Source organism: Gobio gobio (genome assembly GCF_949357685.1).
Source record: "Gobio gobio genome assembly, chromosome: 2".
In the NCBI taxonomy this organism is placed as follows: Eukaryota; Metazoa; Chordata; class Actinopteri; order Cypriniformes; family Gobionidae; genus Gobio; species Gobio gobio.
Window position 1 is genome coordinate 25,448,642 of NC_137098.1, and position 23,439 is coordinate 25,472,080.

The following is a 23,439-nucleotide window of genomic DNA, read 5'->3' on the forward strand; positions in this document are numbered from 1 at the left end:
CAGCGGGGTCATTCGGACTACAGGTGTACCCGGTGTGGGGCAGCGATGCAGCGTTACCGACCCGGACAAGGGAGGCTGTTGGGCGTCCTGGTGTGGGGGTGCGGTTAACTGCTGCGTCCTGACAGAGGAGACCAGGGAAGGACGCACGTTCCACTGGGGTCTGCTCTGCCAGGAGGCTGGCGACAGAGTGGGATGCGAGTGCCGGGACCCGTGGGTGGCGCGCACTGACATCACCGATCTCTGGGGGCTCAGGGATGGGAGTGTTAATTCTTTCTTTGACCAAATTAGGGTGCTGCTGACCCGGGGGCCAGCAGCTGAACAAAGGATTCTCCCCCGGCCCTCCACCGGGGGAAGGAGTGGTCCTGCTACCATCTCCTCGAAAGAATTTCCCATCCCTGAGCCGTCCGTCTCAGGAGCGCCGCTTGGCCTGGCGTTTAGCGGGGCGGCCTGAGGGGACTTGGACGCCTTCCTACGGCTTCCTCCGCGACCCGGCCCGGGTGAAGGCTGCTGCTTGGACCGGGTGGGAGGGGCGGGAGCCTTAGGAGGGCGTCCTCGGCGGCGAGCAGGCTGAGGCGACTGTGCCGGCGGCTGGGTGGAAGCAGCAGCTGGCCGCCGGGGCAGTACATGCTTGAGAGCCTCAGTCTGCTTCTGGGCGGTTGAAAACTGTTGGGCGAAGTTTTCAACCGCTCCGCCGAAGAGGCCAGCCTGGGATATGGGGGTATCGAGGAAACGTGTCCGCTCAGTGTCCCGCATATCGGCCAGGTTTAGCCACAGGTGTCTCTCCTGGACCACATTTGTGGACATCACTTGACCCAGGGAGCGTGCGGTCACCTTCGTCGCCCGGAGAGCGAGGTCGGTGGCGGCACGCAGCTCATTTAAGAGCCCCGGATCAACTCCACCCTCGTGCATGTCCCTGAGGATCCTGGCCTGGTAGACCTGGAGGATCGCCATGGCATGCAAAGAGGCGGCAGCCTGCCCCGTGGCTCTGTGCGATTTCGCCACCAATGTTGATGTGAATCGACAGGCTTTGGAGGGGTGCTTAGGATCGCCTCACCAGGTCGAAGCGCTCTGAGGACACAGTTGCATCGCAACAGAACGTTCAACCTGGGGGACCCCAGTGTACCTGTTGGCCGCGGCCCCATCGAGGATGGAGAAGGCGGAGGAGACTGCAGACCGGTCCCGGGAAGACAACGGGGACTTCCAGGACCGGGCAATCTCCTCATGCAGCTCGGGAAAGAAAGGTATTGAGGGCAGGGACTGACGTGAGTCAGCGCGGGCCCCCAGATACCAATCATCGAGCCACGAGCGTTCGGGACAGGGCGGAGGGTTCCACTCTATCCATAGACTCGCGGCTGCCCGAGACAGCATGGCTGTCAGCTCTGGGTCTGACTCGGGCAATGCTGGTGCGCCCGAAGGCGGCAGCACAGCCGAGTCATCATCCTCAGAGGACTCGAGCCCACCTTGTGATGCGGTGACCGACATCGCGTCATCTTCCGGAGCGCCAAACGAAATGCGCGGGGGAGCCGGAGCTGGCCCCGCGATTTCAGTCTGGACACTCGCGGGTTGCGGAACGCTAGAGGGAGGTGTGGCCCGAGGCATGAGCGTCGGGGCTTTGTTCCACACCGTAACCCTCAGGTCACCCTGACCACCAGCCGAAGTACTGGCCACGGGGGGCACAGTAGATCGGGGTGTGGTTGAGGGGACTCTCACTTCATTACGAAGATCCTTGAGTCTTGACCGCAGGACCGCGATGGTCATGTTCACTGGAACGCACCGTAGATCCAACGCCTCTGGAAAGCTGCTCGTCTCGAAGGCTTGACAAAGACTCAGTTGTAGGCTTGAAGGAGTGAAGAGGTTCTCTTGGCTCCAAAGCAGAAACATAATGCGATGTTGCCAGCGTACTTCCTTATATACCCACGCGGTGGGGCGGAGTTACGTATGCAAATTCCGCATGCCCATGGCATTGGCACGCCATTGGGCGCTGTTAAACACCTCGAAGGTAATTGGCTTCTAGGCGAAACCCCCATTCGTTAGTCATTAACGTACGTCGTAGTGACTGAACGAAAGGGAACTGGGTAGGCTAGAATGGAAAGCTGTTCATATGACATGGGAGGTGATTTTAACATTGCTCCAAATTCTTTGTTGGATAGGCTACCTCCTAGAGGCCAACAACCTGAAAACAACGAAGTATTACATAATTTTTGTATTGAAACTAATACTTTTGACTATTGGAGATTGAATAATCCTACAAATTTGGAATATACATGGATTAGTGCTTCAAACGGGAAGCAGTGGTCAAGGCTAGATTACTGGTTAATCTCACATTCAATAAGTAATAATGTTCAGAAATGTGAGATTATTACATCTCTGCTCACCGACCACTTTTTAATAAGCTTATCCTTGATAGTAACCAAACAACCACGCTCTTCGGGTAATATATGGAAACTAAATAATAGACTTTTATCAAATTATTTTTTTTGCAAACAAATAAAATCCCTCTTTCTAAATGTAAAAGGAATGGATATGTCAAATAAAGGGAAGTGGGAATGGTTTAAATTTGAATCAAAGAGGTTGGCAATTGAAATGGGGAAAAGCATGTCAAAATCAAATAAACTAAAACAGAAAGAAATACTGAAAAGGATAATCTGTGGTAAAACTAATGCTTCGGAGGAAGAACTAATTGAGCAATGGCAATTTTGAAGCAATGTTAGGAACATTTAAAATAAAGTGGTTGAAAGAGTTTCTATTGAAGCCGGATTCATTATGGTTTCACATTCCAAAAAGCATTTTCAAGAGGTTCGGTGGGTTAAACTTTCTTTTAAAATGTGACTAAAATACCTTTTATAAATGATCTGAGTTTCATAAACAAGTTTTGCATCATTGGAAGATGGTATTTATGCATAACTTTACCCTTCACTGTGCCACCTTGTGGAATAATAGAGTAATTGTATCAAACAAAAAGTCTTTGTTCAACCAGCTTTGGTTTGACCAAGGGATTATCTTTGTTCAACACAGTCTCACTCCCACTCGTCACATATTGACGCTTGGTCAGGACCCCTCGTCGTCACTTTTTTACGTACAGGGTACCCCTTGAAAGGCATTTGTCGACGTTAAGGGTACTGCAGTGATTCCAATGAGACACCTTTGGCGTCATACACAGACGTGTTGGGCATGTGAATGTTATCACGATGTAACTATTTATTGGGTTATAATTTTTCCATTATGACATGTTGGAGTATGATTCTCAATTTAATCAGCCAGCATTATTTTATTTACATTTATTGATTTGTATTTACGCTATTCAGACACGTTTGAAAGTAGCCCAACCCCGCCCCTTAACCTACCCATTTGCGTTATATGATATAAAACACAGAATATAACAGACAACATGCACACTTTATTGAAAAATGTCAAGTATTCCAACTGTTCCGAGGCCAAACGATTGATTTGTGTGAAGAAAAGACCCAAAAGCGATCTGCGTTTCCATCCGCCCCGCGGCGTCGAAGGATCGTCCAACATTTTGGGGCAGATGTTGAACAATGTTGAACTCCACAGCCAATCACGTCGAAGCACTATAACATTTGCAACCAATCAGAAAGCCCCATTCTTAACATTATCTCGACATTTTCGACATTTGACCAATCAGAGTTCAATGAATTCTTGACATTTTCGACATTTGACCAATCAGAGTTCAGGAACTGTTACGAGCACGTTTACGCCTTTCACCGCTAGTTGAAGCGGCAAGCCAGATGTCAATCAAGTTTCCGAACTGAGCCGAAGGTTTACGAAGTGATGACATAGTCCTCAGGGGGTGTGTCAGAGTTCAAAAATAGTTCAGCAGACGAGCATCACGGAGACGGAGGTCAGCATTTTCACGGAGGTCAAGTTTATTTATAGAAAACATACACAACGATATTTCGGACAGCAGGTAAGAAAACGAATGACATATTTGAATGACATGTTGTGTTGTGTGTTTTTTTTCCCAAAGAAATCATTTTATTAAGGGTAGTTTTGTCCAAAACAGTTTAATCCTGGGCAAAAAAAATGTCTGGAAAAAAATCCCATAAAGGCATGTCGGACTCTGAATGGATAGCACGTCTAAAAAAGTTTGCCAGCACAGGAGTTTGGCCATCATCTGAGGGTAACAGACCAGCACCACGACAGAAAAAGTGGCATGACGTGTATCAAAGGGTGAGTGTGTGCTTTTGTGACCTTTTCATGAAATAAACAACTTAAGTGTTTGTTGACTTGCATAATTGAACATTAGAATTGTTTGTTAAATGTATTTGCATAACAGAAGAACATATTAGTGGTCAGTACAAACATGTACCTGATCTCATTCATTAGAACAATGGTTTGTTACTTATGGTTTACACCAATGTAAACCAGGTATCATTATTATTTATAGATGTTTATGAATATCTATATGCTGCATATAAATGATGTTGCAGGTATTTGAGATTTATGTCATACTATAAAAAAACTACAGTGTGAACTGTACTATAAAAAAACTACTAGACTTGTTTGTTCTGGGGGTTTGTTCTGGGGTTGAGAGAGAGGGGGCAGGGATGTTGGGGGATGGTTTGAAGGTGTGAGATGTTCATCTCTTGTTCTTTTAGTGGGGGAAACAAACTCACTCATTCACTCTTTCTCTAATTTTACATTTTCCCCATCAAAGAACATGAATTAATACAAAATAAATATGACACGCATCCTGGAAAATGACAGTGAATAAATGTGCCATACCTGTTTAGTTAGAAATGCATGTATTGTGTATTACATGTTATAATGTTTACAGATTGAAAAATGTCCGATGCAGTCTCGCGGCCAGACAACCTTACTTGGAGCAGTCCCAAAGTGTATGTGTGGTTTTCACACTCAAAAGGTAACAATGTGAAGATGTTGCAAGTATTTATTTTTATATATATATTTTACTAAAAAAAAATTTTCTCATTCAAAAATGATTGTATGTATTTTTGTGGTTGTCTTAAACAGGCCACTGCCGCTACTGGACCAGCACAGCAGGTCATGGAGCAGAGTCTGCCTCAGCCTCAGCTCCAGCCTCGGCTCCAGCCCCAGACCACTCCATCTGTGACATCTAGGATAATTCCAAGTTTGTCAAGGGTAATACAATTTAAAGGAATTTCAATTTTAAGTTTAAAAGTTAAGTTGAAATGTAATGAAGTGCAGAAAGTAAAAGGCTGTGTTGTTGGCTGGTATGTTTTTCACACCTACCTGCCAATTGTCACACCTTGTACAGGGGTGTGCTGATTGGTTAGTTTGAATGCCATGTCACATGGTCAATGATAAAAGAACAAAGTAACCTATGTGCTCTCTTTCTTCTCTTCTCAAGTCCTTCATGGCATCTCTCTTGATCTTTTTCTTGATCTCTTTCTGTATTGCTCAGGTAACATTCCACTTATGCACAATGAATTATACACACATTATTAATTCAGTCATCATGCATCTACTTGTGGCCATTTAAAGTGTAATCGTGATTACTGTTAATAAATACCTTCTCTTAGAATCTATGCTCAAACTACTTTTGATTTTAAGTAATTTTAAAAAGGTACCTGCTGAATTACAATATACTCACATTATAGCAATGCCTTCCCACATATTTGTATATTCTAACTGTGCTTATTTCAATCTGTATAAGTAGAAGAGGGACACTAAAATTCTACTTATATACCATTGTCCTGCTTTCTCTCAGTTATTCAGCAATCTTACATCATGAACTTTAGGGAAACCATTCTACAGAAACCAATTTGCATATTGTATTTAACTAGTTGAACAATAACATATAGGAACAATAGATATTTTGTAATTTTCCAAAAATTTAATTATATATTTGTTACAGCACATTTAGTCTTCTGGGGCAATATTGCAAGCTCCATCTGCAGTTCGACTGCATCGTTTGTGGTCGGAGACCTTGCCACAGGAAGACCACAGGTGGATTGCAAACAGACTTTTTAAAACGGGGCCCAAGGGGAAACCAGAGCTTCGTGAAAACTTACAGCTCTGGTATTACCCACCGTACAGCCAGCACTTACCTACAACCAGGCTCCAGCTCCAGACAGATTTTTTTGTCATGCTCTGTTGCTGTGGATGCCGTACAAGCTGTGGAGGGTAAAGGTTATCTGTCCCAATCCTGCCTGTAGACAGCATCAGCTGACAGGTGGAGGTCTGCACAAAAGGGCACGGCAGGTTCTGGACATCGATAGGATGTACAACATGGTCACAGAAACCCTAATCTGTGCCAAGTGTAAAGCCACGCATGTGTCTTGGAGTCAGACTGTCCTGCAACAGCTGGATCTGGGCCATCGATCGGAGTTTCGGGTCATCCTCACGCGGAAGTAAGTACACTTTCATTCCACATCCACTTGATAGCCCTTCATCACATTTATTTTCAAATACTTTACAAAACAAATATGTAAATTGGATTTTGCTTTTCCTAAGGTATGCCTGTGATATGAGGGTCATTCGGTTCCTGCGCGAACGTGGCCTAGGCAACAGTCCCACGCGGATAATTAAACAGCTGCGTGAGAACCACAGTGAGGAGTGGCTCCAGCGTCTGGCCCGGTACACCACGCAGTGTTTGGACTTCCGCAATGCACCTGGGGTGTTGCCGGTAAAATTTCAGGAACCCCCAGAGCCTACAGTGGTGCCAAGCTGCAAGTGGCTGCTCACAGTGTACAGTCAAGACATCCTGACAAGGCTGGATGAAATCCATGCCAAGATAACATCCACCTATGGCTCTGTCTTGAAGATGGATTCCACTAAAAAGGTTAGTGGTGGATTTTTGTTCATTTATGATGCTGTTTATTATAACACAGCATGGCACTCTGTGGTGTGCAGTTTCATTACATTCACAGCATGCTTCATATCATGTCTATTACAGATCACCAAGAAGCTGGCTGGGACGGCGAGGGGAACGGGACTCTGGCTTACCTCTGTTGGCAATGAGTTTGGTCAGGTGCTCATAAGTGTGCTTACAGCCCAGGAAGGAGCAGGACTGGACATAATGGTAGATGGTCTGGTGAAACGGTACCAGAAGGCTGGTGTGGACCCACCTGCTGTGTTGTACGTGGACTGTGGCTGCTGCACTGAGGTGGGCGAGACCAAGCTGAAAACAAGATTCAGAGGTTGGCCAGATCTCATGGTTCGCTTGGACATCTGGCATTTTATGCGCAGGATTGCCTTGGGGTGTACAACTGATGCCCATCAGCTGTATCCCATCTTTATGTCACGGCTGTCAGCATGCATTTTTGAGTGGGATGCGGCTGATGTTTCTGAGCTTCGCAAAGCAAAGAGAGAGCAGTTGATATCTCAGGGTTGGCCTGCGCTGACAGATGAAGATGTCAACAAGCATCTTACCAGGATGGAGCTGGCTCTCCATTGCCGGAGGAGGACCCGTGGAGTGGAGACTACCATCCTTCTCCATGAGCAGCTGCTTACAGAGCTCCTGAGCAGCAAGGGCAATGACTCCCTGGGTGTTCCTCTCCTGGACAGAGAAAGGATGGAGCACATCTGGAATGTCCAGAAGAAGCATGTCAAATGCATTCAAGATCCCCCTGGTCTTGTGCTTTACACAGAGACGGGGAGCTTAACCAAGGGTGGCATGCTTCTGAAGACTTACAGATGTGCAAGAGGCTCCACTTCTCTCGAGTCCTTTCATTTACATCTGAACCGTTTCATCCCAGGTAAGTCTTTGTCACACAACTTGTGCATCTGTAAAGAAAGAGCATTATGTGTCTTTGTATGTTTCTTTAACACCTTCATCTTTAACACGCGGTTGTGTCTATTTACAGGGACCAGTGCAAACAGTCTGAATTTTCAGATTTATCTGCTGGAGGGTCTACACCGGTGGAACCAGGACCGGGAGGCTGCTTCCCTGTCATCGGAGCCATCAGCTTTGCGCAGCTACACAGGAGAACTAGTTCACTGTGTAAACGGCAATTATGAAAAGCTGTTTGGCAGGAAAGTGGTCCCCACATTTTGTGCCCCTGCATGTTACACCGGTGAGTGAATTTGTTATTGTTTATAAATTTGCCATTTCTGTGTAATCTCAGTCTATATATTAGATTTTACCCTACAGTCTACTGTATCATATTTGATATGCAAATTTCTAAAGGCCTCTAAATTTTAAACATGATCAAAACTTTTCTGGAAACATGCCCTCTGTCATCTGATTGATATTCCATATGTTTTTTAGCAAGTAAAAGGCCTTTTATTATAATTGTACAAACAACCTCCTTCAGCTCGTGCTTCACGTGTCTTTCTGCTGTGAAATCTGCACTGATTTTTAGAAAGTAATTCTAAAGAATAACTTTTATATTGTTAGTAATATTTGATTAACATTTACTGGACTGAAGCAACACAGGTTTAATTGATTAGAAAAATAATGAGCTCAAAATGAGCCTTGTTTTTAAAATTGTGCTTAAGCAATCGTAAAAAAAAAAAAACTGTAAAGGTTTTGGGCCTCTGAATAAAAATAAAAAAATTCTTCATTTTTTCCCTTCTCCTCAACTATGAGCTCCATATTCTCACAACATTACACTATATGAGCTACTACAAAAGCCTACTTTATCAAATATCATACACAACATTGTATTTAATTTCTGCTTGTTTATTGTGTTTGTTTCAGGTGAGCTCATTGGAGTGCAGTATCTGTTCCAGCAGACTGGTCAGTCACTGCAGGACATGAATCCAGACTCTGAGCAGACCGCAGAGCTCATTGAGGACCTCAGTGTGGAGGAGCGAGATGAAGATGAGGGCTTCTGTGATATCAGCGAGGATCACACCATTACAGATCCTGAAGCTGTTCTGTCACCATCCTCCTCCACACAGACACTGGGTTCTGCCACCCTGGTCACCTGCAGTGCTGAATCTGTACTGGGCTCCACATCCCCTTCACTGGTCCCTGACCCCACACATGGCCTCACACAGTCTCCTTCATCAGCTGAAGCTGGACCCTCAGGGACTGCTGTCTCTCCTCTCCCCTCAGAGCCAGAAGATGCTGGGCAGGATGATGATGATGATGATGATGATGATGGAGAGATGGTAAATACCACTCCTTTGTATTTCTTTCAAATCAAGTAGAATAATTCAAACAGTGATGAATTAACATCCAGTGCTTTGAATCCAGACTTTCCACATATTCTAAATTTACAAATACAGCCTAAAGTCATAAACAGCAAATATGCATTAAGTCAGCTTTATTTCTATAGTGCTTTGTACTAAACAGATTGTGTCAAAAGAGCGTTATGATGATAAACAGGAAAATAATAGAATTATGCTTTAAACAGATGTGATGTAGTAATTTCATTGTTTGTTTGTATTTTTTAATAGGCTGTTGACTACCAAAATGTCCCGGGTTACCAACATGTGGACAGGCTGGCAGAATATCTGGTGGAGCTCCGGGGTCACACAGCCCTCAGTCTGACCAACCAGGAAGCCAACACCATAATTGCTCTTTGGCAGAACCTTGATGACCGGGACAAGACAGGGGTGGTGACAGCAGCTCGACACAAAAAAAGACTGCTGAGTGGACGCTTCAGGGTACCGCAGAGGCCCACTCAAACCCCTGGACTAGAAAGCACCACCAGATGTGTGCTGGGTGCAAGTGGCATAGCTGCTCAGTGGCCTGACTGTTGCCGTCTGGTGGAGACCATCTTCATAAGACTTTGCACTGCTCACCCTAGCCCCAAAAGAAAAGGCAAGGGAGCCCTGTCAAGATGGTCTCTGATCCTGCAAGACTATCGCAGGATAAGGCAGCTTGTACTGGGCAACGGCTTGGTGATGGGAGGGACGTCAATACAGCTGATGGAGGTTAACCAGAACACCCTGATTCAGTGGCACAACAACAGACAGAAAAAGCAGGAACTGTCTGTGCTGCTCCAGGGCATTCAGTTGCCTCAGCCCCTCCCTGAAGCTCAGGAGCCTCTCCAGGTTGCCAAGCGCCTACGCACAGAGTCAGAACAACCAGGGGAGCTGCACCAGTACAAGCTACCAGAGAGCACAGCAGGTCAGGCAAAGCAGAGGCAGACTGCTGTTGGGCGACCCCCTCTCAGACCCAAGGCACCAGCACAGAGTCAGATGTTGGTTACACCATCAGCACCTGGATCATCACTGCAGATGCTGCCGAATATTATTATACCGGCAGCACCAGGTTTCCAGGGTGTGCCAATGTTTCAGGCTGTGCCAATGTTCCAGGGCATGCCAATGGTCCAAGGAGTCCAGATGGTCCAGGGCATGCCAATGATGCAGCCACTGTTACAGCCTGCAGTGGTGCAGGGCACCAGCTCACAGCCTACTACACCAGCTGCCATGCCCAAGAGACCCTACAGGAGAACTGTAGAGGCGAACACGTGCAAAAAATGTGGGCAATTTAAAACAATTGCAACTGGGCACAGCCAGTACAGGGGCAGGGTGTATTGCCCACAGACAGAGACCATTACAAAAGAGGAGTGGTTAAAAGAAATGAGGAGAACAACTTCTAAATAATGTATATATATATTTTTTGTATATAGTATTATTTTTTTTTTGTATATAGTATTGTGTATATAGAGTGCAGTAATATTTAACATTTTAATTTTGTTTTTAAACATTATTTAACATTTTAAAATTGTTATTTAAAATTTAAATTTAATTGACCTTTTATTTTTGAAAACTTATTTAAAATTTTATTTAATATTCATTACTGTTCTGTTTACATAATTGTAAAATAAAAACAATTTGACATGACAAGTGATTGCATTTTGACTTTTTTACTTTCACATAACACTGCAACAATAAAAACTTTGTATATATATATATATATAAAAAAAAAATTCTTATTCTTGTGACAGACATTTTTCAGCAAAATGGTTACTGTTTAATGGGTTGCATCTTTGTTCATTACAAATAACAGATTTGCAAATGTCTTGTTTGAATATAACCTAAAAATGCTTATACAGATCAAAAATAATACAACTACTAAATAATAATAACACTGTTCCATTGGTAAATAATTACATATGTATATTTTATTAACACTGGAACATTATGCATTCAAAAAAGTGTTTATTTAATTAAAATATAAATATTACAAAAAGTTGTCTTTAGCTGGATTCGAACCCCGGTCTTGGTGAGCACCTGCAATAGAAAACAGTGTAATGTAAATGCGCGATTTTCCCACACAAAGAAACTGGGAAAGTTATCACAAGACATATGCTAAGGATGGAATATCTCCAAAAGTCACATTTCACCCTTTCTTTTCTTCATTTTTTCTTTTCCTTCTTCCCCTTCTCTCTTTCTTTCTTCCCCATTTTCTTCCCTTCTTCCCCACCTTTGTTGGACTATTGTTCCCCAGCTTGCACGCAAGACGCCACAGGTACGGCCATACCCCCCGGCGTCAGACTATAGACGAACTGGGAACTCCATTGCTTTCAATGGGAAACCTTTGACGGCATTCTATCGGTATGAAATCTCGCTGAAGAAGTCTCATTCAGAATACATTGCGATGTTTGGCATCAATGCACGTGGGCCACATGTTGGTGAGTAGCCATGAATGTTTGATATAAAGGATTTTCTGTCGTTATTCATCAGATTATGTTCAGTCACTGCATTATATCTTTCATTTCCACTCAGGCTTCGCTTTTCTTTGCTTTCTAAATCAACACACCTTGCTAATAGGGCGATTAAACACTGTCACGTGACGTGCTATAGACCTTTTAAACAGTTATTCATATTTAATAATAACAACTAGTGTAGTTCCAACGTGGCATTTGTAGTAGAAGCACAATAAAAACAACCTTAGCTGTAATGTGATGTTTGTTGTAAATAGACAGTAACCACAACACTTACCATGCTTTTACCACAGTATTGGTAGTTTTAATGTGAGGTTTGTTGTAAATAGACAGTAACCACAACACTTACCATGCTTTTAATGCCTTTTAATGTAAAATCCAAATATTGTGATGTAAATAGTATTTTTTTGTCCTGTATATAATGTATGTGTTATATATTATGACTTTTTCTCTTTTTTTTTTTTAACCTGAAAAGACCAAAAGGGCCTTTCGGACTCAGTCAGCCCATTCTTGTTCATGGAAAAGTAATGGAGAAGACCGAAAGCAGCAACAGCAAATATTTGCAATGGTAAGTATGTGTTGGTTTGAACTCTTTATCAAGCATTTGTTGTTTCTTAAACATATTCTTACAAACACCAATGGCTCAATCAGTCAGAACATATTCTCAAAGTCTTAATAATTCACAAGATTTAACAAGCTGTCAAATTCATATGATACTCGTACATATTTGTACAAATACTCGTACATAATCCTGCAGCTTTTACTCCGACTCCTGCCATTGGCTACAGCCTCGATTCCTGTACATATTTATCATGATTTTTGTAAATCAGTTGCGCCCCTTCTTGGAAAGCAGTCCCAGAAAGAAAAGTTTATATTAGGTCCAATGTATTCTTTAAAATGATTACAAATTGGGCCATTGGGGAGGTCTCTTCACACCTCATGACCTACCTCTGTTTGCAAGAGTGGAAATGCTCACATAACATCAGATATTCTATTATTTTGTCATCAGTTGCACTGCTGATAACGTCCCGTTTGCATGTAAATAATTTACGTGATCAAAAGATTAAGTGAATAATCAACATTTTTAAACAAATTCATATGTGCTATTAAAAATATACTTTAAATAATGGAAATGCACACCTATCAGTGAACTTGTTACATAAATGTATTTAACATTTAATTATGCAACACTTTTTACAGAAGGAAATCCTACAGTTATGTAAAGGGACAACATCATCATCGTGTCCTGTCCTGGGCACACTGGGCAACATGTGTCCTCCAACATATTCGATCTGTGGCCACGTTCTTCACATCTTCTCATGGAACACCTGCATTCTTCAGGTCTTCACGAAACATCTGTCTCATGTCTTCCTTGGTCTTCCCTGTCTCCTGCGTCTTCCTGGTGGTGTCCACTTCATAACTGTTTTGGGGTGTTGTTGTTTGGGCATGCGTAGGATATGTCCAGTGAGGTGCACCCTTTGCTATGTCACAGTTTCTCAAAGTCTTCACGTGGAGTACCACTCCTCTTCATGATCTCTTCGATATATGCAGAACCAATATTCATAAACTGTACTTGATGTCTGCTTATGCCTTTATCAAAAAAGCATCAGTGCTCATCAGGAGTTTTAGTAAAGGACATATTTATTGCCATCGACTTCATGATGCTATATTCCAATGTATATATCTGCATTTGTATATTTGCATATATATGCATTTGTATAACAGTGTTTGTTTGAACAAATGAAGATAGTGAGAGTGAACACCTTTTGAAATCAATATGTATTCATTAAACCTTTTATTACAGTGGTATAGTATTCACTATAGTAAATGTCCACCATAACTAAATATATGGTATCATTATATCACTACCTTGCTAATGTAAATGTAACATGAATGTATTTTATTAAAGCATTTTCTTACTGAAAATGGTTAACATTTATAATAATCATTAACTATTTGAATTGGCCTTTCATTTAGTTACAATAGAAGTGAACAATAATCACAAGAATATAGTTTATATAGTTTTAAAGTTGAGAATGTAAAATGTTCTTAATGTTTTTGCCTATTTATTTCTTAAAGGCAAGAAACCAATATATTTTCAGATAAAGTTGAACCTCATTTCTTTTATTTGTACCGCAGCATGGTTATTTTATACTGTTGTGCAGTAGTTTGGCCGCTACATTTGTATTTAAACTGTTTGACATTAAATATTGGAATATGCTTACAAAATTGTGTGCATTCATTATGCTTTTGTTACATTTATTTTAATTCCAAGAGTTCAGATGGTGAACGATGGCATAAAGAAGTGATCTAATATATATATATATATATATATATATATATAGAGAGAGAGAAAGAGAGAGAGAGAGAGAGAGAGAGAGTTCCCTTTCAGTCGGTCACGTTCGACGTACGTCGGAACTGACCGACGAATTGGGATCTGTTTCCAGAGACCGACCTACTTCGAGTGATTAAAACGAGCCAATGGACATTGGCATGCGGTTCCGACATTCCACGCATCGCCCCGCAGCGCGGGTATAAATACGGAAGTGGAATACCGCATCATTGCTTTTTAACTTCGGAGCCGATCGGTTTGCTGTATCAAGCTGTTTCTACGAAGAATGTTTAGACGAGTCTCGAGGAGGATCGCTCTCTTACCTGGGTGCTGGTGCGACGGCGCGAGTCAGCGAGTGGCCGCTGCAACATACACTTGTTCCTGTGTTGGTTGGCTGGGCGTTTCCGTTCTTTGAGTGCTCACATGCAGGCTTGCAATCGGACTGCTGTGAGCCGCGGCCAACCCCCTGAGTGCTTCAGCACTTCTAAAAGAGCATTTCCTTCTAAAAGAGCAACACGGTTTGACCTGCGTCTTTTTCAAGATGTCACTCAAACCGTGTGTTTCTGGATGCAGTTGTTTCCTGTCCTCATTTGACGGCCACGATCTCTCTCGCATATAAACATGTGAGATTGCTTTCGTGGGTGATCCATGCTCTCTCAGGAGAGCATGGTCACGTCGGCGCGTTGTTCGTCTCACCTTTCTCGTAAGGGCTGAGCGTTCAGCGCGCCGTGTGCCGTCTCGCGCCGGCTGATAGCGGGGGTTGTCACGGCAACCCAGCGCGTCACTCGGCGCTCTGATGCGCGGTCGAGACTATGAAACCTCAAACGGGGTTGAGTCCCTTCACTTATTCCCCGATCTAGTTTCTTTTCTGGGGCTCCAGAAAAGGATTACTTTGGCTAATAAGCGCTGGTGACCTGAGGATTACAGTGGGGCTTCCCCGCCGAGTACATCTCTTCGGGCCCCCACTCCTCTATCGCATCACGAGCGTGCTGAGACTTTGTTTGTGGGTGGTTCATGTTCTCTCACGAGAACATGACCACGTCGGCGCGTTGTTCACCTTGCTCTCTCATAGGGGCTGGATTGTTCAGCGCGCCGTGTGCCGTCAAGTCTGACGGCCACGCTCATTGTCTCACATGCCAGCTGGTAGCTTACAGATGGGATTGCTGGTCCTTTTTTGAAAAAAAAAAAAAAAAAAAGGGGATCTAGCGTTTCATTTGGCGCTCTGGCGGAGGACAGATGTCAATTGCTGCATCGGCGAGAGGGCTGTTATGCGCTGGAAATGATAATGCTGAGTTTCCCACTATAATGGTGTGTGCTCATGATGAATCAGATTCAGAGTTGACAGCAATGCTTTCCGGGGTGGCTGCCCGGATGTGCATTGGAAAAATTTAACAGCATGGAACTATTTGGTGTCAAAATATGGAACACACTGCCAACCTGTCCCTCTCTGGGCTCAGGGAGGGAAGAACTGCTCTGAGAATGTGGGTACCGCTGGACTCCGGGGAGCCAGCGGCAGGACCGAAACCAAAAAAAGTTTTTCCCTCTCTCACTGCCCTCTGTCCTGCATGCATGAGGGTAGTCCCGACCCAGGGGTTATGCAGGAACTGCGTGCGGTGATGGACCTCGCTCTCCGGAGTGACGAAAGTCACTGCACGCTCCCTGGGTCAGGCGATGTCCACACCAGTGGTCCAGGAAGCTGGGGCTAAACCTGGCAGATATGCATGAGCCCGACGAAGTTCGGTTCCTCATCGCCCCTGTCTGTCAGGCTGGCCTCTTCGGCGACGCCAACGAGAACTTCGCCCAGCAGTTCTTGGTGGCCCAGAAGCAGACGGAGGTGGCTAAAAAAAAATAAATAATAATAATAAAAAAAATAAATAAATAAAAAAACCTGCCCCGACGACCAGCTGCTGCGTACACCCAGTCGTCGGCCGCAGCACCTCCATCTGCTTGTCGCCGAGGGCGCCACCCTGCGTCCGCCTCCACCCAGGCAGCAGGTGGCCGGGCGCAAGGGAGGTGCCCAACCCGTCCAGGGTCCCGCGAGCCAGCTAGCAAGCACAAGGGCAAGCGACCCTGAAACGGGCAGCCCAGCGAGAGAGGAATTGCTCGGGGAGACGGTGTCCGCACCCCTCCCTCCCCCGGAGGAGGACCGGGGGGAGAATATTTTTTTGGTTTCGGTCCTGCCGCTGGCTCCCCGGAGTCCAGCGGTACCCACATTCTCAGAGCAGTTCTTCCCTCCCTGAGCCCAGAGAGGGACAGGTTGGCAGTGTGCGACGCCCCCGGGCCTTGCCACTCCTTTCCTCCCCTCTCACCCCTCGCCAGGGGGCAGCAGATTGGGCACCGAGGACGCCCCCGGGCCTTCTCACCCACTCTCTGCCCCACCTGGAGTATTCAGGCAACACTCCGGGCCGCCTCCGGGCCTCCCGAGTCGGGTCTGAATACTCCACCTCGCTGCCTCACCCCGGGTACGTCTGTGGTGCCGTTGATCCCGCTAGTTCGGTCTCTGGGGGCCTGGCTAGGTCTCCCCAGGCCGTCTCGCTGGCTCATCCGTACCATCAGACTCGGCTATGCGATTCAATTCGCACGCCGGCCTCCCAAGTACAGGGGCATCCTCTTCACCTCCGTGCGGAGCAGCGATGCCCGTGTCTTGCGGTCCGAGATTGATGTCCTGCTGGCGAAGGGCGCGGTCGAGCCGGTTCCTCCTGCCGATATGAGGTCGGGGTTCTACAGCCCCTACTTCATTGTACCCAAGAAAGGGGGTGGGTTAAGGCCAATCTTGGACCTGCGCATTCTGAATCGGGCCCTGCACAAGCTTCCGTTCAAAATGTTAACACAGAAACGCATTTTCCAATGCATCCGTCCCCAAGATTGGTTCGCAGCGATCGACCTGAAGGACGCGTACTTTCATGTCTCTATCCTTCCTCAACACAGACCATTCCTGCGCTTTGCGTTCGAGGGGAGGGCATATCAGTACAAAGTCTTGCCCTTCGGGCTGTCCCTGTTGCCTCGCGTCTTCACGAAGGTCGTCGAGGCAGCCATTGTTCCGCTCAGAGAACGCGGCGTTCGCTTACTCAACTATCTCGACGACTGGCTCATACTCGCCCAGTCTCGGAGCAGTTGTGCGAACACAGGGACATGGTGCTCAGTCACCTCAGCCTGTTGGGACTTCGGGTCAACCGGGAGAAGAGCAAACTCTGCCCCGCGCAGAGGATCTCTTATCTCGGTATGGAGCTGGATTCGGTCAGCCGGACAGCGCGCCTCACTCCAGAGCGCGTCCGGTCAGTGTTGAACTGCTTGAATACGTTCAAAGGCAGGACAGCGGTCCCACTGAAATTATTTCAGAGGCTCCTGGGGCATATGGCATCTGCAGCCGCGGTAACGCCGCTCGGATTGCTTCATATGAGACCGCTTCAACGCTGGTTGCACGACCGAGTCCCGAGATGGGCGTGGCAGAGTGGTCAGTACCGGGTCCTAGTTACTCCTTACTGTCGCCAAACTTTCAGTCCGTGGTCAGACACCTCGTTTCTCCGGGCCGGAGTGTCCCTAGAACAGGTGTCGAGGCATGCTGTGGTCTTCACGGATGCCTCATCCACGGGCTGGGGGGCCACGTACAACGGGCACGCAGCTTCGGGTCTGTGGACGGGGCCCCAACTGCGCTGGTATATCAATTGCCTAGAGTTACTGGCGGTACGTCTTGCCCTGGCCCGGTTCAAGAAACCGCTTCGGGGCAAGCACGTACTGGTCCGTTCGGACAGCACTGCGGCCGTTGCGTACATCAACCGTCAGGGTGGTCTACGCTCCCGTTGCATGCTCCGGCTCGCCCGCCATCTCCTCCTGTGGAGTCAGAAGTTTGTGAGGTCACTTCGTGCCATTCACATCCCAGGTGCGCTGAACCAGACAGCCGACGAGCTCTCTCGCCAGTCGACACCTCCGGGCGATTGGCGACTCCACCCCCGGAGCGTCCAGCTGATATGGGACCACTTCGGAGTTGCACAGGTAGACCTGTTCGCTTCTCCGGACTCGACCCATTGCCAGTGGTACTACTCCCTGACCGGAGGTACCTTAGGCATAGATGCACTGGCGCACAGCTGGCCCCCGGAACCTACGCAAGTATGCGTTCCCCCCAGTGAGCCTTCTCGCACAGACACTGTGCAAGGTCAGGGGAGGGAGCAGGACGAGGAGCAGGTCTTGTTAGTTGCGCCCTACTGGCCCAACCGGACCTAGTTCCCAGAACTCACACTCCTCGCGACAGCCCCTCCCTGGCCGATCCCCCTGAGGAAGGACCTGCTTTCTCAGGGGCGGGGCACTCTATGGCACCCGCATCCAGACCTCTGGAATCTCCATGTCTGGTCCCTGGACGGGACACGGAGGTTCTAGGTGGCCTACCACAAGCAGTGGTAGACACCATCGCTTCAGCTAGAGCCCCCTCTACGAGGCGCCTCTACTCTCTGAAGTGGAACCTGTTCGTCGAGTGGTGCTCTTCCCGCCGGGAAGACCCCCGAAAGTGTTCGACTAACGTTGTGCTTCCTTCCTGCAGGATGGGTTGGATCGAAGGCTGTCTCCCTCCACCCTCAAAGTGTACGTCGCAGCAATAGCGGCGTATCACAATGCAGTAGACGGTAAATCCTTAGGTAAGCACGACTTAATTGTCAGGTTCCTCAGAGGTGCGAGGAGACTAAATCCTCCTCGTTCTACCTCGTTACCCTCTTGGGACTTAGCCCTGGTGCTCAGAGCACTTCAGGGTCCTCCATTTGAACCTTTGCAGTCTGTTGAGCTAAAAATCCTGTCCATGAAGACAGTTCTCCTGATTGCATTGGCTTCAATCAAGAGGGTAGGGGACCTGCATGCACTCTCGGTCGACGAATCGTGCCTAGAATTCGGGCCGGCCAACTCTCACGTTGTCCTGAGACCCCGGCCTGGATACGTGCCCAAGGTTCCTACCACTCCCTTTCGGGACCAGGTGGTGAACCTGCAAGCGCTGCCTTCGGAGGAGGCAGACCCAGCCCTAGCTTTATGTCCCGTCCGCGCTCTTCGCGCTTACGTTGACCGGACTCAGAGCTTCAGATCCTCACAGCAGCTCTTCATCTGTTACGGAGGCCAGCAGAAGGGAAAGGCTGTCTCCAAGCAGAGGTTGGCCCACTGGATAGTGGATGCCATTGTCTTGGCTTACCGGTCCCAAGACGTACCTTGCCCGTTCAGGTTGCGAGCACACTCAACAAGGAGTGTTGCTTCTTCCTGGGCGTTGGCTCAAGGCGCCTCGCTGACAGATATATGTAGAGCTGCAGGCTGGGCGACACCTAACACGTTCGCTAGATTTTATAGCCTCCGTGTAGAGCCGGTATCTTCCCGCATTCTCGCCCCCAGTGGCCAGCAGCGCTAAGTGCCCGTTCTAAGTGTCGGGTTGCATACGCCACTCCCGCCCTCTGGGCCGGATACGTGCGTCTATTTGCTCCAGTCGTGTTCCCCGAAAATCGTCTAACCCTGTGAGTTCCTCCGTCACCCCTCCGGTGTCAGACGTGGCGGCCGTCTGATGCCAGGCCTGCACCCGTATGCTTGTGGAACGTGTGTGTAGGCTAGGTTCCATATGTTGCGGTCCCCTCTAGGCTACCCCATATGTGTATTTTCCACGGTACCAGCTACCCTACTCGGCTAGCCCCGTGTCTTTCCCTCGACAGAGCTTCCTCTGTCGTCTCTGGCTGTGTTCTTCCCCCCCTGGAACCAGGTTGGGTCCACCCCAGAGACTGCCATTTGTTGCACTACCCTGTTAGGTTAGTCCTTATGTGTATTCCACCTCTCCTTCCATTGAAGGATGTGGTCCGCAGCGTACCATCTCCCGAGACGGGCCCGCTTTCCCAGCGTTATCCAATAGTCACGCTGAGTGGGTCTTGCAGGAACAGCAGTGACTGTCCTTCCCTGCCCGGAGCCCTGACTCCCAACACTCTCTAACATAGGAGTGGTCCAGCGAGCTCAGGCAGGACGCTGGAAGGGCCAGCCTCCTGGCGTGTTGGTAGGGATCCCAATTCGTCGGTCAGTTCCGACGTACGTCGAACGTGACCGACTGAAAGGGAACGTCTCGGTTACGTATGTAACCCTCGTTCCCTGAAGGAGGGAACGGAGACGTACGTCCCGTCGCCAGGTGCTGTGCTTCAGCTGAAGGCCGAGTCACTTATCTCGGCTCCTCAGTTGAAAAGCAATGATGCGGTATTCCACTTCCGTATTTATACCCGCGCTGCAGGGCGGTGCGTGGAATGTCGGAACCGCATGCCAATGTCCATTGGCTCGTTTTAATCACTCGAAGTAGGTCGTCTCTGGAAACAGATCCCAATTCGTCGGTCAGTTCCGACGTACGTCTCCGTTCCCTCCTTCAGGGAACGAGGGTTACATACGTAACCGAGACGTTTTCTCTTCCATATATATCTATGCATCAGTTTAACCACACAAAGGAGATTTTTGTTTTAAAATGTGAGTTGTATTAATTAATTAGAAGAAATAAATATTTAGCAGCCTAAATATTAAATATTTAAGGATATCCCTTCAGTTGGAACCGGATGAGATCTGTCATCATTTTCCATAAATGGACAAGTAAGTGTGACGCCTCTGTTCTGCTGCGTTGTCATTGGCTAGGACTTTATCGCAGAACTCGCTGTGATTGGACTATCTTTTAACCGATATAAAACGGCGTTTCATGTTACAAAGTATGTTTTGGTGTTATTGTTACGTTAGTAATACGTTAAGTTAACTATAAAGTGTCGCTATGTTGTGAGAAATTACTCCTTTACCGAGATCCCAACCCTAACCCTAAGCATTTCTGCACACTTCAATGAACTACAGCGCCATGTTTCCCATTGCATTGATACACTGACAAAGGTATATGGGTAATGTAGTTTAAAACGTTTAATCATGAGACAATAAATGTTAAGTAGATGACATCTTTAATGGACAACTGGATATCTAATTATGTTCATTGTGTAAACCTTTATGACATATATGAGGGGCAGGCTGAAATTTGATATTTTACTGTGAGCACTTTTAGAAAACCTTTATGCCAGCTTTCCATATCTGTCTGAAAACTGTGCCCAACATTATTTAGTAAACATAGCATAAGCAGTTGTCCTGCCAATTTTCTCTGTGATACGCTAACCAGACTTTGAGTAACAGCCATTTGAAATGTGCTTTTTTTTGCTCTTCCAGGGGCCTCCATTGGGTCCCTGAGGGCGGAAGGGCAGTACAACATACACAGATCTATTTTCCTCATCATGGACAACAAACTTTGAGTCACATTTAAATATCAGAGTATTTTCTCTTTTCTATTCTAACATCATGCTTGTATTAGGTTTTGATGGGTATTGTGAGACCATCTGATGAAATACAGAAATATTTGAAAGAAATGTAATATAATTATTAATATTTATTTTCTTTTATGGATAAACACCCATAAATATAATGGATGAACCCACAACAACTTGCCATTATCCAGTTTCCAGTGTAAACAAAAACTATTTAGATTTACACTTCACTATTATTATTAAATATAGGACAATGCACCATTAAGTAAAATAACAAAAGAGACATTGCCAAAATTGTATGTATTTTCACGTACCTGATATCGGTAATGTGCATGCTTTAATTTTTATTGCAGTAGTAGATGTACCGGATTTATCAACATGGATCATCGTCAGTTAAGCTTGAAGTGTTTGAAATCCTTCCCTTTATTTCACTGAAAACTGGCATATTGTCACAGCATGCAAATGCAACTTTTTGGTGCATTGTTGTACCAAATATAATATAACCAGATGAAAAATGTTTATGTTTCAAGTAAAATAATATTGTTAATTACTTAGATAACCTAAATCAACTCATAAAATGTGTATTTACTTTAAAAACACCATACACAATATTCACCATACTTTATCACTCAACTCTTTATTGGAGGATACAGTATACAGTTGATAAAGTAGCATAAAGAAAAAATAGATTCAAGATAAATAAAACTGGGTCTTCAAAAATACATTAAGATCATATTAATCCATTCACAGCTGCTGAAGCCACACAAATGAGTGCCACAGAATCCAATACAGTCAACTATGATACAGAAAACAGATTTAATATTGTGTTGAAGAATAATGATTCATTATCACAGCTAGACTGGTTTCTTGCTCTTCCCTCTATCATGTTCATGTTCTATCCTGTTCTTCTTCTTCTAAACAGTTTGCCCACTTGTACCCTATAGTGTATAATTGATAAACAGATGATGTGGTCACTGATGTGGTGTAGCCTTTTCTCAACCAGAGGAAGAAGTTGTAACATCCCATTGTCAGGCATTCTCCAGTCCTGGTCTAAAAGTAAAAGAAAAAACAATTCAAATTAAATTTAATGTAGTCAGGTTAGCATATGTTCTGCATGATTTAAGCAGTGGTTGGCTACTCTGGGCCTCAGCATCCATTGTCCTGCAGATTTAGCTCTAACCTCAAACCCACCTGCCTGCCTATAATTATCTATAAGTAAACCTGAAGACTTTAGTTACAAATTCCAGGCATGCTCGATTAGTCTTGGAGGTAAACTCTCCATTTCAAAAGGCCCAGAGTTGCCCATTCCTAATTTAAATTTACAAAGCCGCAGTCAGTACATTATATAATATACACATTGGAGCATTATGTATATAATATTGCAGCACATAATATTAGCCAAGTACTGACAAAAAATATTTTACCCATATCAACAGCAACCTTTTAAACAGCAGATCTTTAAAAATATATTTTAGAAAGGTATGGACTCTTCTTAGCCTTTGCCAGTGATGCTAGATTTCTTTTAAGACAACATACTCTTCTGTCACTTGTTTCAAGAGCATCACTTGTGATAGCCTGCACAATGTAAAATTGTTAAAATACGGCAATACATTAGGTACAGAGGCACAAGACTTACCATGCTTATGAAGCACCCATGGCCATGCATAGTTCTCAGAGACTGGAGTTTTTGCCTCTTGTATTCCTCCTTGGCTGCACATTAGTCTTTTCCTGTAGAATCTTCTGAAGTGTGTGCCTTCTCTTGCTATCCATCTTAAAACACAAATGCAATGTGTTTTAGTCTGTGGAGTATAAAGCCTTGTTTCAAGCCAAAAAACTAACCAGATATTTCACATAATTCAAAGAACATTTACTATTTGATTCCTAATATATGCCACAACTCATTATCTTCCAAAGCTACACAGAACCACCCATGGTCTACAAAACAATAGAGAAATACCTGGAGTTTATACCAACTAAATGCTTTTTTTAACCCTTCAATACATGTCTGCTTTTATCTAAGACAAACAGACGGTGCCATTTTCAAGAATTGAAGGCCAAAAGTGTTCCAGCCTTTATGCTAAAAGGCAATCATTTTAATAATAATTTTATCAAAAAGGGAAACAAATATTTACCATTTTAGATAAATCCAAGATACAGAACCTAATTTGCTCATTTTAGGAGTTATAAAAAGATTTAGACATGAATAATGGTGTGTATTTTATCAGAGAATAGAAAGAATGATCACAGCTGTCCT